Source organism: Vipera berus (genome assembly GCF_964194415.1).
Source record: "Vipera berus genome assembly, chromosome: 1".
In the NCBI taxonomy this organism is placed as follows: Eukaryota; Metazoa; Chordata; class Lepidosauria; order Squamata; family Viperidae; genus Vipera; species Vipera berus.
In genome coordinates, this window is record NC_138202.1 from 143,489,765 (window position 1) to 143,508,323 (window position 18,559).

Sequence of the window (18,559 nt, forward strand, 5' to 3'; positions counted from 1 at the left end):
ATTCTTTGTAAAAAATAATAAAGTTAACAGACTCAAAATAAATCTGAGAACATCTATGAGGCTCATCCTTTCTGAAAATAAACATTAACCACTTCAGGCAAAGCAGTGTTAGAAATACTCGCCAATACTTATTAGGAAAGGAGATGATAAAAAGACAAACAATTCCCTATTTTTTTTGTCCCTAAGGTGCTTTTTCAAGAGGCAATTGGAGTTTTTTTTCTTTGAAGATGTTTTGCTTCTCATCCAAGAAGCTTCTTCAGCTCTATTTTTTTCTTTTTTCCAAATTTACTTTGCATATTCCCAGAAAACCATTTTCCTAGTTCTGAAATCCCCTAGAAATGGAGCATGACTCTAAGACATATTCACAAAAAATGTACTTCTTTTTTGTACAGAGGAATTGAAATGGCATTGCTGATTAGTTTGTGATAAATGTTTATTAGGCATTCTTAGAAGAATATCTTGAAGTACAACAAAGTAGCATCAAACAGCCACTTACAGTCACCACTACTAGCACCAAGTCTCACCTGGCATTTGCAAAATCATAAAATTGGATCTTGTTTCCCAAGCAACATAAAAATGTCAGAGGTCCATGGCTGGATCCAACCAAAGGCCTTCCTTGTCCATAATTCTATAACCACAATGTCCAACCAGATGCTTCAGGGGAACCCCTGAGAATGATATAAGTGCAATAGCATTCTCCTATATAGACAAAGCCCCCAGCAACTGGTGTTTAGAGGCATAAAACAGCAGGCAGGGAAGCTCTCTGTTCCTCCAGGAGGCACCTCAATTGCTGATGACACCTGCAAGCTTGTTGTAGGCAGCCAAGATCTCCAGCTGCTCTCTAATAGATGGAACAAGGTCCTTTTCTCCTGCATGCTTCTGCATCAGGGGGAAATTGTTTGCAACATGTCTTCAATTCTCTGTATGCAATTGGAGGGACTGGCCGGCAGCCATGTGCCTTGCCTCCCCATTTGGTTCTCCTGTATAAAGAAACATGCCCTGCAACTGTAAGATGGCTAGCGTGTCCCACATTTAGTTCAAAGCTCATTTGGGATAGCTAGTCAACCAAATAGCGTATACCTTGATCCAAAGGAGCTCTTCCTGTTGCTCAAATATGAAAGAAAACCAATAGGTCGCCTAACAGGAAATTTGAAAGCCCGTCTTCCACTGATTTCCTTTCAGTGCTGCCAAAAGTGAACCCTGCACCACTACAAGTAGAGGAGTAGAAACCAATGTCGTATGATGCCATCTTTCAGCAGGGCACTGAGATCATCTGGAAAGTTTGAGAAATGCGTGCCCATAAATATTTATCACTAGTACAGGTGGTTTTGTTCATCTTGTTGGATTTAGTATTCGTCCATTTACTTAGTTTAGGCCTTCTGAATGTTAACATTTTACCTCATGGGTAGACCCTTGGCAACGTAATAGCCAGTCCACACACAAGGAAATTGCAATCTTTATTTTAGGAATTACAGTCCGCGTTCCCATAAAGTTCTTCATTGGCACTTTCTTTTTCCAATCATGTGTAGGGAATCTGATTTTACATGAAAAGAGGTAGAATTTCAAAAATTGTTAGCCACCTCATCCTCTGCTTTTTCTGTGAACTAGCCAGAGAGATAAACAAGAAACACAACAAGCCATGTCATGAGTACAAGTTCAGCTCATAAGATTGACATCCCATTTTATTTAGGATTGGTTTTCCAATTTGTGGGCCTCCAGATGTTACCCATGATGATTGAGCATTCTGGGTTTTTTGTTGGTTGAAAGGATATGGAAAATACCAGCTTGTGGAAGACTAGCCTTATTCAGCACTGTCATTGTTAAAACCATAACTTTTTAATGGAATTTTGTTATATACCCCAAGTATTAACAAAATAGATAAAAAATAACTGCATAAGATAAGGCCTGCTAGGATTGGATTGTGTGGGTATGTCTGATGGCCAATGCATTCTTTCCATTCCAACAGGATCAGCATAATCAAACCCACAAACAAATAGATCTTCAGAACCCCAATCAATGCTGAAGAGGCATCTCCATTTTTCACAGAAGTGTTAGACTACATTTGCTTATATTCTGCACTATGGTAATGCAGTCCCATTGATCAAAATGAACATTCAATAACACCTGAGGCATCTAAGCCTTATTGAAATAAGTCAACTTGAAGCAAAAGACCTAAGGAAGAAATAGAGAATTGGCCTGGATTTTAACATGCAGGGAACTCAGGCTAAAAAAAAATACTTGTTAGTAAAATTAATCTATTAAGTGGATTCATTTTCTCTGAATTAAGCATCCAGGATGTTGTCTGGGAGGCCATTCATATGATAAATGATGGATATTAAAGCTCCATATTGATACCTAATCAGAAATCCATGTTTATATTTTCATGTTATTAAAATTAGAAAATTAGTGGTTCAGATACAGGACCAGGAGAGGTGACAACAACCAAGTTCTGGTTCTCCCTTAGGCACTGAAGCCAGCTAGGTGACATTGAGCTAGTCCTTCTCTCTTAGCTCTAGTTTGGAAAGTCATAAAAAGTCTATCTCCCAAACTATGATGGACTAGCTAGTCTTATAAATTACAGTCCATTATTTTCAATGAAGGGGTTTTCACCTTGCCATAGGTTGATTGAGGCTGATAATAATACCGTGTTTCCCCGAAAGTAAAACCTACCCCCAAAATAAGCCTGATTTGATTTTTGGGGTTGGGCCTAATATAAGCCCTACCCCAAAACTAAGACCTAGTTTTGGAGCAAGAAGCATGCCTAAAAATCAAGCTGGAGGGTGGGGTGGAGCTGCTCCACGCACCCCGCACTCACTGTTACAGCCTGCCTCTCCTCGCTTGCCCACTTCTTCTGTGGCGTTACCCCTCCCCTTTGCATTTTGCAGTCAGAAGCCCTCTGCAACCGAGAACTGAGCTATGGATTCAATCAGTAGCTCGATTCTCAGCTGCACAGGCCTTCCAGAAAGGCCTCTGATGCAAAATGCACGGCGGAACTCTATTCTCAGCTGCAGAATGAAGCTGCTCCTTCAGCCCCAGAAGAAGTGGGCCAGCTGGGCGGGACTGTCGGTGCCAGAGGTGAGTGGAAAAGACACCCCCCTTCTGAAAATAAGACCTGGTGCCTCTTTTGGAGGAAAAAAAAAAGACCAGGTCTTATTTTCGGGGAAACATGGTAAATATGAGTGGTCCTTGGTGCTCTCTGATCTTGCTTGTTTTCTTGCAGATGTTTCATTCAACAAACGAGGTAACATCATCATTGCTACTGATGTAACTATTTCAACTCTGAGCAACAAATATTCTTCTTTATTAATAATAGGTTTGTAGAAGCATATGTATAATCTGCATAATATATTTATGGATAGATACACCATAGATGGTTCATGTCCATGTGAATGTGTAAGTACAACATCTAGAACCTGCCTGGCAATTACCATAAGAAAAACACTACAGAGGGACAAACACCAGGTTTCTTCCTGACTAGTCTAACAAATCATATGTTCCTGTCTTCCCAAAGTTGCCACATTCCTTCAGCTGGATTGAGAGGCGTAATCCCAGGGCTGGCTCAAACAGTGATTTGTAACGCCACTCCTCTGGGTATATTTTACAGAGCTCAAAATATTGTTTTCAAAAGAATTGCCTTTCTCCAGGTAGGTGTGTGTGTGTGTGTGTGTGTATGTATGTATATATATATATATATATATATATATATATATATATATATATATATATATATACTATATATATTATATATTATATATATATATGATGTTTTGCTGCAATACTTTTTAATGAACTGAGCCAAAAATGATCTATGAAATCTTTAGAGATCTGGGATTACTTGTTTATCAGAGACTGCCGATAAAAATCCTCGCGTACTCATTTATGCCCTGCTTACTTCTTTAATCTCATCAACAACATTAACTCTTTCTCCTGAAGAAAAACCCCCTCATGAATCAGGTCCTTCAAGACGTAACCAGTGTGTTATTGCTGTGCCAGCTTTCCTACTAGAAATGTCCTAATCTCTCCTTGTGGCTTTTAGGTCTAAAATGAAAAAAAAAAAACACCACCACCACCAAAATTCCAGCTCAACTTTATTTCATTGAGAAATGATGAAAATGATGCTGTTATATATTATTAATTTCTACTGTTCTCCAAGCTCCACGGAAGTCTTGCGCTTCAGATGTCAGAATGGTATAATTATGTTCCAGGAGGGCAGCTATCCGTTTCCTTTCAAAAATTTACAGGATTCTTAATTGCGCTGCTCATTTGGGTGCGCAATAGCGAGGATGGCGAAACACAAACATGGCACATTCGTTTACACAGGAACACCTGCTTAGCGTGATAGCAGATGTCAGCCAGCAAGAGGAACACATAAAAGAAAAAAAAATACCAACAACAGAAAACTTGGAAATGTTTTCAACCAGGCCCAATGAAATATCCCCCCAGCAGGAATATAAACGGCTTTGTACAAATGCAAAGAGCAGCACTGCAACATGTTGGGAATGTCCCATTGAACTCTTTTGAAGTCTGGGGTGGTGGGAAGATGCTCACTTGAAAGGTGCCGGATGGTTCGCAAAATGCAGCATATTGGGTTTATAGCTGCAACTGTTTTTCAGTAATCCTCCTTTTCTTTTATTAAAAAACGTATGCAAGTGTACATATTTAAAGCAGAGCTTATACTGTATTTCAGCATAATATATATCATCCGAACTTTATAAAAACATGTGAGGTTTTTTGTTTTTTTAACCTTAAAGTAAGCTGAAATTGCAACAAATGGGTCTAACTACTCAGAGGACATTTTGCTTTGCAAGTATAATGAATAAAACCAAAAAGAAATAACTAGATAAAGAAAATGAGAATGGTGTTGCCTGGTTCTCAAGTAGAGGCTTTCTCTGGTTATTCAGTGAATTCCATTAAGTATAATCCTCCACCTCTATACAGATTTATTTATTTATTTATTTAACTTGCTTATGTGTTCATTTGCTGTGGAGTCTAATGAATGAGATCTGCTGTGGGCTGTTTTCCTTAAGATTTGTGCAAATTCAGAGTGAGTCAACTCATATAAGCCTGTGCACTAAAGACTCCCTAAGTATGCATTGCCTTGAAACTCAGTAATAGCTTCTAAGGAGCCATTATGTAGTATCGTCTCAATGATCCATGCGCTGAGGACTCCCTAAATACGCATTGACACGATCGACCGTAACAACTCTGAAGAAGCTGTTATGGTCTATCAGGACAATGATCTGCAGATATTGGCAACACCTCTTCGCTTTTTCTGTAAAGATTGTAAGAGTCTCTGAAGAAGCTGCGGCTATCACGCCAGAAGACTCACCGATCAGATCAATGACCCATTGATCAAATCCATTTATCTTTGCCGTGGTTTGTTTACTTGTTTTAAGATTGTAACCCAAAGAGGTCAATATGCTAAACATAGTCCCTGCCAATATAACGGCTTTGAGATGTCTACAGATATAGGGAGGAGATCGGGAGGAGGAGGGTTTTTTGGAGATTTACAGCATAACCCTATGCATGTTGTCTGGCAATACAATTCAATAGCGGGGGGGGGGGAATCATTCTCCATGGAAACAGATACCACTGGAGGAACCCATTCTAACTCCTCTCTGGAAGATCAAGAACCCACCAGAATAAATTTGGAGCACACAAATGTATAGGGAATGCCAGAGACAGGAGATAAACCCTTTCTATAAATACCGCCAACTTCATTTAAGGGAATCTCTCCGTTTATATTAGTGTGCATAAGTTTTATATCAGGGCTTGATTTGCACAGTGTTAAAGATGAAGTGTGGTCCTTGACTTACAATCGATCATTTAACAACTGTTCCCAGTTATAACGGCACTGAAAAAAAAGTGACCTATTATAGCCTGTTCTCACACATCCAACCATTGCAGCATACCCACAGTCACACAATCAAGCGTCAGGTGACTGGCAATCTGCATGTACTTACAATGGTTGTCATGTCCCGGGGTCCTGGGATTGTCATTTGCAACCTTCCGAGGGAGCCTCTGACAAACAAAGTCAATGGGGAAAGCCAGATTCGCTTAACAACTGTAGTGATTCGCTTAACCAGGGCGAAAAGGTTGTAAAATGAGGCACAACTCACTTAACAACTGCCTTGCATAGCAGTGGAAATGTTGGGCTCCATTGTGGTCATAAATCAAGGGTGACCAGTAAGTTACATTGCAGAAGAGGCCCCCATCTGTCTTCATTCTTGCTTATCAGAAATCCACTTCCTTGGACTAGAACTACCATTACTGCTCCCTACTATTTTATTCAACTAATTCCATTTTTAGAACAGGAAATCCTTGTCAAACCGGGTGCTTTTCCCAACTGTAACCGTGCCTGTGAAATGGTAGCAATTGAAGCTCAGCACATTTGGAAGGCACTAGCTTGAAGACGTCTGTCTTCAAGTTCAATTCACAAAAGAAAACAGAAAACAGTTCCTGCTATAGGAACCCGTACGTTTCCTAAACTGCCAAAGAGTTCATGAAGAAAGTAGGATTATTTTCTAGGGAAGGAAGTTCCCAGAATACTGTTGGATTTCATTCATACATATAGTTGGGCTACAAAAGGATAATTGGCTAGCCTGCAAGTTTTCCAGCTGATGCTTTTAACGCTGTTTCTAGGAAAATCTTTAGACACAAATCTGGGCTTATTTTTAAATATCCTTCTGTGCCAGAACTGGGGAGACATACTATTACTATGTGGCGCTTTGTTTTGTTTTTGTTTTTGTTTTAAAAAAAGACTTTGTAGTGCATTATCTTCTACACTGTTCATCAATGTTGCACAGCTTGTGGACTATCAAAATAGCTCTGTCCCTTTTAGAATCTAAAGTGAAACATGCCTCTCTGCAAACTGTGGTCAAGGACAGCAAAGCAGACACCTGGGGGAAAAAAATGAAGGCAGCATCGTAAAGAACCTGGAATGTCAAAGCACAGTTGGGGAAGCAGAGGCTAAAGAACCTACTGTTCAAAAGGAAGGAGATAAATGGCCAAGAGGCCAAAGACTTCAATGCAAACGGAAGTATATCATTGCTGAGAAAACCTGCCAATTTAACTAAAATGGTTTGATTAATACAGTAGACTAGGGACTCCAGAAATCAACAGCCTCATGACAATGAAGGAATCCTTTGATAGTAACACCAATTCTCCCCAAAACAAAGGAATGATTATCAGCTGCACCATTTGGCAGACCAGTCCCTTAAAGTGAAAGTCAGTACAAATAACAACAACAACAACAACACTCATACGTCTAGGGAACCATTTTCAGAAGCAAAGAGATTAAGGCGTTTTGGTTTGGTTTTTTTTAATGTAGCCCTGTCTAGTGATTTTTAATGTTCTTTCTTTTTGAAAACTGATCTTCAGATTCTCAAGACAGGGGGAGGAAAATTCTTCTTACAAATTTTTTTTTGTAATCTGCAAAAGAAGTGACACCCTAGTTAAATCCACAAGCTAGCTCAATTTGTGTCACTTCCAGACTAAAGTCCAGAATACTCCACAATAAGACACAAGTCTTGAAGAGTTACAAATGTAATATGCATAATTATAAGTCAGCTATTGGATCAAGAACTTTTACTAGCATTGATGGAACTTTCCCTTCTCATTAGCTTTCTTCAGTTGTCAGTAAATGTGCAGACCTTATTTGAGAGAAGAAAATGTGAACAAGCCCTTCTGTGTTCCTCCTTGCCTATTCCAACATGGAGATGGTAATTGTTGGCAACATACAAACTTCTGTTTCTTTAATGGCTCTTCATTTGATGTGGAAGTTTGATTTCTGGCTCCCAAGTATGACCCAGAAGGATCCTGCTTTTCTCTTCTATTATCTGCTTTTCAGATATGCAAATTGACACAAGAGCAACAGAGAAAGCTGTGAAATGGCTGGCCTGACTATTCTTTCCTCATAATGGTGCAGGTTGAACCCAGAGAGAGCAAATAGTAGATAGGTAAAGTAATTGCGTCAGATAGACAGATAACAGTGGTGATAGCAAGGGACCGATCAGGAAGGATGTCACTTAAGGACATTTTACCCAAATGTCACAAGCTCCACTAAACAAACAAACCTAGCAAGGCTTTCCCTCTAATAGAAAAATGTGCAATTTTCTATCCTTCCTAAAGATTCTCAAAAGTGTATGGTGAAGAAAATCCAGAACCAGATCCAAGTCTAATTGTCTCTAAGCCAGCTCCTGGGTTCTTAAAAAGTAAATTACAAACTTGGGAGATATTTGGAAGCAATATCCCATGATCTGAATGCCATAGCCCAGCGATGGCGAACCTTTTAGCGACCGAGTGCCTAAACTGCAACCCAAAACCCACTTATGTATTGTCGGGTGCCAGATGGGTGTGGCCCATTGGGTGGGCGTGGCCAATTGGGTGGGCGTGGCTGCAGTGGTAATGGCAGACTGGGTGGGACTAAAAAGTTCCATCAATTCCAACTTTGCGAGATCTTTTTTTTCCCCACGAGAAGTTGAAATTGATTGATTGAACGTTTTTTGTTGTTTTTTTGCACACAGCGGCAGCCTAAAGTGAAAGGGTTTAATAAAACCGGGCTGAAGGCCTAGGACTGGGGCGATGGCGCGTGTGCCCACAGAGAGGGCTCTGTGTGCCACCTGTGGCACACGCGCCATAGGTTCGCCACCATGGCCACAGCCTTTTTAGGACGATAAAGATGAAGTAATTCGTGGACGAGGGAAATGTAGCAGATCTGCAATCATTACCTTTGTTGAGAACCCTGAAGGTTTCATTGAGCTGAAATTGATGAGGCCTACTTTGTCTCCCATTTCTCTGATATCTGAGGTGGTAATTCAAACAGGAAAAATCAAATTAGAGTCCATGCAAATTATACAGCAACGTCTGTGCATGGATGGCTGAAGTCATCAATAAAATTGTTTCACACTGACCCCTAAATGTGAAATCGTTTTATCCCTTGCTTACCTAAATGAATTGAGAGGGGGGAAGGCTGTTTTAGGAATGGCAACTAGTTTTGCCAAAACTGAGAATGCAGCAGCAAAATTCTTGATCCGCTCAAAGCTCCAATACCAATAACTTCTCTAAAAGTTCTGCAGATGACTGACTGTGCCCTTTTCTATTTTTACTTTTTTCTGTTCGATTGCTTCAGTTCAATAGGCTGAGAAAGTATGTTAGAACAGTACCTTCAGGCAACTAAAAATCATTTGACTCAAGCTGTATTCATTTTGTTCTGGATGTCAGGCTACCACTATCTTTAAAATCAAGAGCAAAGGACTGTTAGTTTGAAGGTCTGGTTATAAAAATTTCTAATCTGCATTTTTTGGGGCATATGCTGCTACAGAACATAAATGTACTATGAGGGATAAAATATTAGAATCAAAAAGTTGGCTGAGGAATTCTGAGAATTGAAGTCCACACATCTTACACTTACTGGGGTTGAGAAATGCTGATTTAGACTATTTAATTCAAACCTATGATTGGTGCAGAAATTCAAATTAAGCCATCCTTGACACATGGCAGTTGTATCCAATAAATGGATGTGGTTCTGTTGTTGCTCTTTTTTTCCCTAACATTCATTCACAATCTGCTTTCCTATATCTTAAGTCTCTTATTTTAGCCTGAAATATAAAATAACAAAACTTGCCTTTCTTCTAATATATGTTCAGGCATTTGAACTATAGGATTTAGTTTCTATTCTCCTGATCTCTGACTATTTCCTGAAGAGTGGGACTGAGAACTGGAGATAACGCTTGAGGTGGGTCTGAGCAAAGCAGAATAAAACGGAATTATCATTCCTGATTACTTGGAAATTACACTCTTGTTAATGTAATCTAAAACTGCATTTGCCATTTCTGGAGTCACGCCACACTGCTGACTCAAATCCCGTTTCTAATAAACTACTATTTCAAGATATATTTTCACAAGTACCATTACTTGAAGTGTAGGCTTGGATTTCACATGGCCCCTTACACACCTTTAAGAAAAAAATATCCCCTTTTGTAGGGCACTCATACACTGAGTTAGATCAAGATTTTAATTCTGGTTCCTTAGCATATTAATTGGTTTCAACAGATTCCAAAGTATGTATTTTGTCTCTAAAAGCAACATGTTAGAAAAGGCTGGGTTTGTTCCCTATTCTTCTCTTTTTCTCTGTAATAGTGCAAAACCAGCGCAAAATCTCTGAGCAAAGTACATTTTCTAAACATCCCTCCCTTTTAAAAGACAGGTACACAATGCAGGACCCTGCAGCTGCAATTTTGATGTTGCTGGGAGAGGGGAACGCTCCTGTTTCTTAAAGCCCAGCTGGTCCTGAAATGTAATAAAATTGACATATTGATTCCTTTGAATTTACAAATGCCTGTTTCATAAACCCCATCCTAGGCATCTTTAGAGCACTGCCATCCCCCCTTCCAAATGGATCAATTATGTGCCCACGTAATCCTGTTACCTGTGAAATCCATGGAATACTTTTTGCATTTGCTGCAGTTCCCAGGCAGACAAACTTGCATTATGCACAGATAAAAAAAAGAGAGAGAGTATTTCCTTAATATTAGGGACAGCTTTCAAAGCGAAATGCAATCTTTTGGGTCTCCTACTGAAATAAAACAATAAAATAAAATAATAAAAAACAACAACAAAGGGCAATAAAATGCATAGATGTTTTCCCCTCTTCAAATAATCCTACTGCACCATAACCATTGTTCCCCGAGAGAAATCATTCATAAACTAATCTGGCAACTCTAAATATCTTAAACGCTGAAGTAAAACACCAATACTTCCAATACTACCTTGATTTAAAATGTGTGCATGTTGATTTTCCTATGTCCTGTCTATATCAATAATGTATTATCATTATAAAGTTGTTGCATGAAGTGAAAAACTAGAAAGTGATCACATCTGGCTAAAATAGTGAGAATATGAATAGTTTTACATTTCTAAATGTCAGAATTCTGTTTATATTTTCTATTATATATAGGAGGGAGGGAGGGAGGGAGGGAGGGAGGGAGGGAGGAAGGAAGGAAGGAAGGAAGGAAGGAAGGAAGGAAGGAAGGAAGGAAGGAAGGAAGGAAGGAAGGAAGGAAGGAAGGGTCAAGAACATGTATAACTGTATTTGTCTAGATGAGCAATAAAACATTTATGGAGATTTAGCTCCATGCATAAATACACAGAGGACTCATTCTCTTTTTAATCACCAGGTTGAAATGTGGCTTTCTTCTAATATTTCCTTAGAAATTCTGATAACATGCTATGCACAGACACAGATTCCTCTCTCTCTCTCTCTCACCCCCTCATATTATGCTGCTCCTGATTTGCTACACTTCAGTGCGCAACCAGCAGTTCAGTTACACTACATTTGCACTGTACAATTTGTCTCTAAAAGGTTCCTAAAATTATGAAACATCTTGTCTGCCACATGACCTGTGCCCCAGCCTGCTTCAGTTTGCGGTGTGCATATTACATGCAGAGGAGAATGGGCTTCAGGAGAAGAAGAAAAGATCCAGGGGCAGACAAGGAAAGAGTAGAAAAGTTTTCTTAAGCCGAAAACCCTTTAGCAATGGCCTCGCGCACCACGGCCATTGTTCCGAGGTGGGTTTAGAGATAAATGGCTGCCCGTTAACCAGATTTGACATGCTGTACAAAAGCAGCCACCTTTGGTCCCATGACACAGGCAAACAGAAAACACAACCAGCCAATTCTGGCAAAGATGCCTGACCTGAATAAAAGCACCACCATTTGTCACATCACTGTTACAAAATGTTTGAGGCTTCAGGGCTTGCCAGAGTTTGGCAAAAATGAATGTGGGGTAGCAGGAAGAAGAAGGAACATGCAGAGGTTTTGATGGGGTGGGATAAAAATCAATGCTTTTTTCCAACAACAGTAACAACAACAACAACAACAACAACAACAACAACCCGATACGATCACATATAAAGCTTTGCTAAGTTTATCTTCCATCAAGCACATTAATTTCCTCCCCGGTACCTAGAAATAAAATTGTGCTGCCAATCAAACAGCATTCAAAATAGCAAGGCTTCAAGCCTACAGACACTTAGTTGGGAATAATCTCTGTTTTATGTAATGATTTACTTTTGTGTGGGGCTTCGCAACTTAAACCCTATTTGTGCTTCCTTCAAGGAAATTCCCATCTACTTCACCAGGGCTTTCTACCAAATAAGCTCGCTTCAGTTGCCAAGACTAAAATCCACTCTGGAAATAGAGGGGTGCAACTCTCTCTAGATAGTTATCTTAAAGTAAGCCACACTTCACTCAGTAAGGCTTCAGAGGAAGGAATGCATGATTTACCTGTTACTGTTTATACAGCAAAAATTATCATCTCTTCCTTTTGTTCAATGTAGATCTATCAGAGTGAGATGGGCTTTGGGCCACCGGAGTACTTCACTTGGCACATTATGCTTTGAGGTCTACTAGCTGGAGTGGGATGTAATTAAAATTGTGATTTAAGGCAGATACGATATGGAAAACAAGTTCCAAGTGAATACATGTTCAGCCAAGAAATCAGGAACTTGCATCAAGACTTTTGCTATTTATTCTTGCTTTCCCATTCTCAATTTTGAATGGATAGTGGAGGAGGAAAATATTCTGCACCGATTGAATTGTTAAATAGTGTTTTACTACACTGGGATCTACAATCTTAGATTGTACTAATCTGTTGCATATCACCCAGCAAAGTCCTAAGTAGATACTCATCTATTTCTGTCCCCTGCTTGCTCTACTCTGTACAAAAGACATACAAAATCAGGTAGTAAGTCAAGGAAGCCCTTCTTAATAATTCATATCATAATCAATTTATAACAGTTTGTACTTAAATACGAATAATAAAAGCAACATTACTGTTGCTTCAGAGATTGATAACTCCTGTTATTCAAGAATGTTTTGTAAAAATATTTTTATGTCAATATAATATAATATATTTTAAAAATGTGCAAATGAATGTCTTGGAAAAATAGATATAAAAACTAATTTGTGATTATTCTGGCATAGCATAGGACAATCGATAATAAAAACTAGATTTGAATTTAAAACCCCATCTAAAAAAAAAATCCTTGAGTTTCAGCTTTACTTTTTTTATACTATTATACTTTAATTAATCCCTAAATTACATGCCCAGAAATTGTGTTCAGTATAACATGAGTAAAATTAAAAATGGAATCTGAAATTTCATGTCAGAGTTGTCTTATATGTTGCTTTATAAATCTTTTGTCTTAGGTTATAAAACTTTTTTTTAATTTGATGGTACTAGCATTTACAAAAATTCTCAAAACTATAAATCCTAAGAATGGATTGCCTTGTCAAGAGAATGAATCCAAATTTATTCTATGCTGTACAAGCTGCATCTAATTAATATTATTGCAAAAGAGACAGAATGAAAACCCAATTTTTATTTTTATTTTTTTAAAAAAAACCTGCTTTGGCCATAATTAATTGAACAAGCAACTCTGGAATTTCTATTATCTGCTGTTTATTGCAGTATGAACTATCTCCTGCAAAGAAGGACAAGTTAAACAACAGGCAATTGTCCCTTCTTGATGATTTTAAAAGAGGAAGTATCTTCATCAAGTTAATTGCCATACTAGAGTCCAATGAATAGACTACTCTGCAATGATTAAGGAAGCACCAGCAGAAACAAAAAGCTGTTCTGTCCATGGTATTTTATCTAATGAGGTCTGTCTATACCTGGAATAGTACCCACCAAAGCAATGGTCTCCCTTTTTTGCCCTCTAAAATCTATTCCAGGCTCTTAGAAAAGCTTCCACAGCAGATATGGAAGAAGGGACAGGGAATGCCTTGGAGTAAAGGGGAGGGAAGGGAGGGAAAGGGGAAGGAGGGAGGGGAAAAGAGAAAGAGAGAAAGAATGTGATAAAGGCCATTTAAAATATTGTAGCTAGAAATTTTGCCTGTTAAAGAACTTGTTGAAATTCAGGCCAAAGTTATCATTGAAGTACAGGGTATCTCAGAACTTGCAATCTCCACATAAACATGTACATGTAGAATTAGAATAAAACACACATATTCTATTTTGAGTATTTGGAAGAACAAATTCAGGTGTTGTTTGCATGCTTTGTTGTAAAGGACGTTTCGTTTTAATGGGAAAAAATGATAATCCATTATATACATGTGGAAGCTTCATTCCATTATTTTGTACAGTAGGTCATTGTTCCTTAATTCACAGTCAATGCCAACATACAGGTTATTCTGACACGCAATGCAGTTTGGCAAGAAACCAGTTTGCTAAATGTATGTGGTCAAGTTTTATAAGTGAACAGTATTACAATCCAACAAAATCAACCCCGTTGCTGATTCCTTAACATTCTGTTACTAAATGTTATTATAAACTACAGTTAAGGAGAAAAGATATGACAGGAAATGGTCACTTGAAGGAGATTTTATTGCTGCTGGCCTTGACAAGCCATCAGACTGATCTCGATTACATACAGATGCACGTCATATTTCTCAGTATCCAAATTGTTAGAACACAGGGACGGCAATTCTGAGTGGATTTCTTTTTTCTTTTGCACTGTGACTTCAAGGAAACATACATCACATTTGTATCTGTCCTTCTTACACAAGTAGAAAACTATAACACCAGTCCTTGTAGCTGAAGTAAATGCTGCTGTACCCAAACATAGTTTGATTTGGATAAGTGAGGAAATGCTGATATTTATGGTCTGCATCAAAGGTCCTGGCACTTTGTACTGTCAGCATCTTATCTGATGTTCCACCTCCGATGTGGTGGAATCATCAATGCTTTCAGAAAATGCCAAGCTAACATACAGTATTGTACCATCTATGGCAAGATTTCTCACTAAGACAAGATGAAGAATGTAGAGATTCATTTTCAAATTACCTCAATATTTTGAAAACATTTTCACCTGCATGCTGAGAATGCTAAGAATGGGAAGGAAGGCAATTGTGCATTTACACAGACTCCACTGCATTCATTTATAAATTACCTCATCACTGACTAAAATTAACACTGATTCTACAGGCAATTTCTCAATTTCCAATGCTAATTACATTTTTTTTAACTTTTAAATTCTGTACCACCTGTTTTGGGCAAGACATCTTAGGCAGCGCGACCGCATTTAATCACAATTTTAATTAACCGCCCTGTAGATGTGAAAAAGAAGCAATTATAATGTAGATGAATGATGATTTTTCTGCATTAAATTGTTTTGTTTCCCTGCTATGTTGATTGCAACACAGCGCACAAATACAGTAACTGTACTATTCCCACCCACCCCATTCCCAATTGTAGTTTAATAATTGTTTTTGGGGGAAAATAGTTTGATAACAAGTGACTTCATCTGTTTACAAATTGATTGATACCATTAACTCACTGTTTTCTGTGGCACGTACATTGTATTTGCACAGGATGGCACTAAATATAATTAGACAAGCATAGTTTTTGCAGCACTCTTTTGAAATTGCAAAATTAAGTGTAACTAAACTTGTTTTTCTTCAAATAAACTGCTATCTAACAAGTTAAAGGTGATCCTAAACAATCAAAGCATTCCACTTCAACCAGTTCAATAAATCAATATATTTCGCCCAATAGCCAAATGTGGTAACTTTGTCAACAGGGAGCTTGAGTACTGACAGCTAACTAGTAAACAAAAATTGTCTAAATTTTATAGGAAAAGGTAGAAGGTTTATCAAGAAAGAAGGATAAAACTTAGGTATCCTTCCTTGAAATTAGGAAGAGAAAGTACATGATCTGTTTAAAACACAATAGTCAAAAAACCCTGAAGCCTGGAAACAACAGCTTATGGTTACATTGCTAAGTTACAATGATTACATTGCTTAAAAAAAACTGGGGAGGGTATACAAATGCAAAGAGTATTTGTGATGTTGGCTACCATTATTTACTGTTCACAGTAGATCCTTCTAAGGAATAAGCACATGTAGTTAGGTATATTAACGTTGCAAAGACAACCCGACCTGTTTTCAGTCCCAGGGCTCAGCTGCATAAAACTTTGAGATTGCATGCCATGTCTTTTTATCTGTCTTTATATTCATACGCATTACAGCAAATTCATACATAACATGCAATACCCAGAAAATATTGCATGCTCGACCAGTTTCCTAAACCATTTTATTTTTGACACGCCTAGCATGCTTTCTCAAACAGCACATAATTAAAGAATAAATTTTCCTTCAATGGCAGACGAAGTAATATTTCATCAAGAATTTCAAAAATCTTATCTCCAGAAAGGAAAGTTTTTTTTCCTTCTGCATCAAGAAACACCGTTATAGTTTTTAGATTTTTTTTTTGGTCATCAAGTTTTTGACACCTTCCTAGGTGGTACTCGAATATTGCCATATCCAAAAAGTGGTACAATCGGTGAAAAGGTTGAAAAGCCCTGGACTAGAAGACCTCCAAGGTCCCCTCAAACTATTATTATTATTATTATTATTATTATTATTATTATTATTATTATTATTATTATTATTATTATTATTATTATTATTATTATTATTATTATTATTATTATTTTGTCCTGAATACACAGTCAGGTTACCTCTCCAACAGGAAATTATTATTTTAAACTGATTTCCTTCAAAAATTGCCACATTATAAAATAGTGATTCATGTCTTTGATTTCTGCAGCACGAGGTTGCTGTATCTAGTGTATATCAGTTTGGTCCACTGTTTAAGGCAACAGTTTAGAAAGCAGGAGATCATGAGTTCAAGTCCCACCTTAGCCATGAAAGCCAGCTGGGTGACTTTAGGCCAATTATTCTCTCTCAGCCCAACCCACCTCACAGGGTTGTTGCTGTGGGAAAAATGGGAGGTGGAAGGTCTGTAAGATATGTTTGCTGCCTTGAGTTATTTGTAAAAATAATAAAAAAGTCTAGATACATATAAACAAATATAAATAAATAAATAAATAAATAAATAAATAAATAAATAAATAAATAAATAAATAAATAAATAAATGAATAAGAAGTCTGGAATGTTCTCATTTTCTTAAAACAGTCCTTCTTTTAGCAAGTAAAAATTGCCTGGCCAGGAAGCCTTCTGAAAGACAAATAGAAATTGATTCCTTTATCTTTTTAAGCTCTTAATTATTTGGAGTGGTAAAAATGGGGAACAGCTAACTTTTAAATATTTTCAGCAATATTCAGAAGATATACCTGATCTTCTAATAACTTTTTTCTGTGATGCATTTGAAACGCTAGTTGAGAATGTGTGAGAGGAATGTGTGAGAGGAATACGTGGAAATTTGTCCAGCAACTCTGTGACAAAAGAGTTAAGGCCCGAAAGGTCAAACTAAAGTTTATTTCCTCATAGCCTTAATGGGTGGGTTTTATCTGCAAAAGGAGGCAGACTTACAAAAAGGGCAACTAATATTTCAAACAGCCTCTCTGCATGGAAACACAAGGAATCTATCTTCTGTATCAAGTGAGATTGGGACCCGAAAGATAATATTGCGAACCTGGACCCAGTCACCAGCACTTCTGAAGAAGTTACTGGATGTCAGTAGGTGCAAAATTACCGCAAAGGTCAGATAATATCAGGTATTTCCTTTTAATGTTGCCTTCATCTGATACTGTGAAGGCTTTAGCTTTATAAGTCTGTAAGTGAGGTGAAAGGTCATGTCAGCTAGTGTAATATATCTTTCACAACTATCAACTTGATGATACTGTTGATAGCACATGAAAAACAGAGGAAGCAGAATCCAACACTCTATGATCTGGCAATTGGTGTACTTAGGATTGTGTGCTAAAGCAGCTGTGTTCATGGTTGTAGATATACAGGTTTTAGCCTATCTTGTGGAATCTACCTATTCTTAACTATGCACACTACTACACAACCAGCAGGTACAGTAGTACTGTCTTTTTCCTCCATTTCCATTCACAGATAATTTTGAAAAGCATGGATCATTAGCATCAGCAAGAGACATTCTAACACAAAGAGATGTAGAGATGTCATCAGGAGGTTGTAGCAGAGGATTCTATGTTCTCCTTCTTTCTTTTTTCTTTTCACAATGAGACCACTTCTACGAAAATTCACTGCGTTAAAGGAGATGTAAAACTGTCTGGAACAAATTTCAAATTGCACTTGGTATTGAATCAATTTCATTCTAAGGACAAGCTTGCTGTTTGGTTGCAAAAAGAGATGCATGACACATGTCAGGGGGGAGGCGCTGGGGGTGGGAGGAAAGAAGGTTGGTAATGTTAACAACTTTACTTAAAGTGTCCGACTACATAGAAACAAATAATACTTTTTGCTCCAGACATGTATTCAATTGGTGATTGTGACAATCATACAAAAATGCATCCGTTGCAGAATATCTTTCCACTTTAGTTTTTCCAAGATGCTGCCTAAAATTCCAATAATAATTATAATAATGAACTGACAAGCTACTTAGAGTGAAACAAACAAACAAAAACATTAATATATGTACTATGGACAATTGCAGTTTACAGCATTGTATCCAAGTATCTGAGAAACAGGCATCTGCAGGAATGCAGAAAAGCTTGGCTATTAACTTCAATAACAGCAGGATCAGGTGTGCTGTTGGGTTGTTAATAATGATCTTACATCTTATTT

At 37.8% G+C, this 18,559-nt stretch overlaps 1 protein-coding gene and 1 long non-coding RNA gene across 7 annotated transcripts in view; both read right to left on the bottom strand.

Moving 5' to 3' along the window:
* ZEB2 (zinc finger E-box binding homeobox 2) overlaps positions 1-18,559 on the bottom strand; it is a 171,726-nt gene that overhangs the window by 128,304 nt on the left and 24,863 nt on the right. The gene's annotated exons all lie outside the window — the stretch shown is intronic.
* LOC308668328 lies at positions 7,277-11,632 on the bottom strand. Of its 2 annotated transcripts, XR_014026493.1 has the most exons (3): positions 10,430-11,632; positions 8,730-8,803; positions 7,277-7,431 (listed from the first exon to the last, which is right to left on the bottom strand). It is a non-coding gene; the product is annotated as an uncharacterized lncRNA (long non-coding RNA). The 2 variants fall into 2 exon arrangements; XR_014026494.1 differs by lacking the exons at positions 7,277-7,431; positions 8,730-8,803 and adding an exon at positions 10,002-10,290.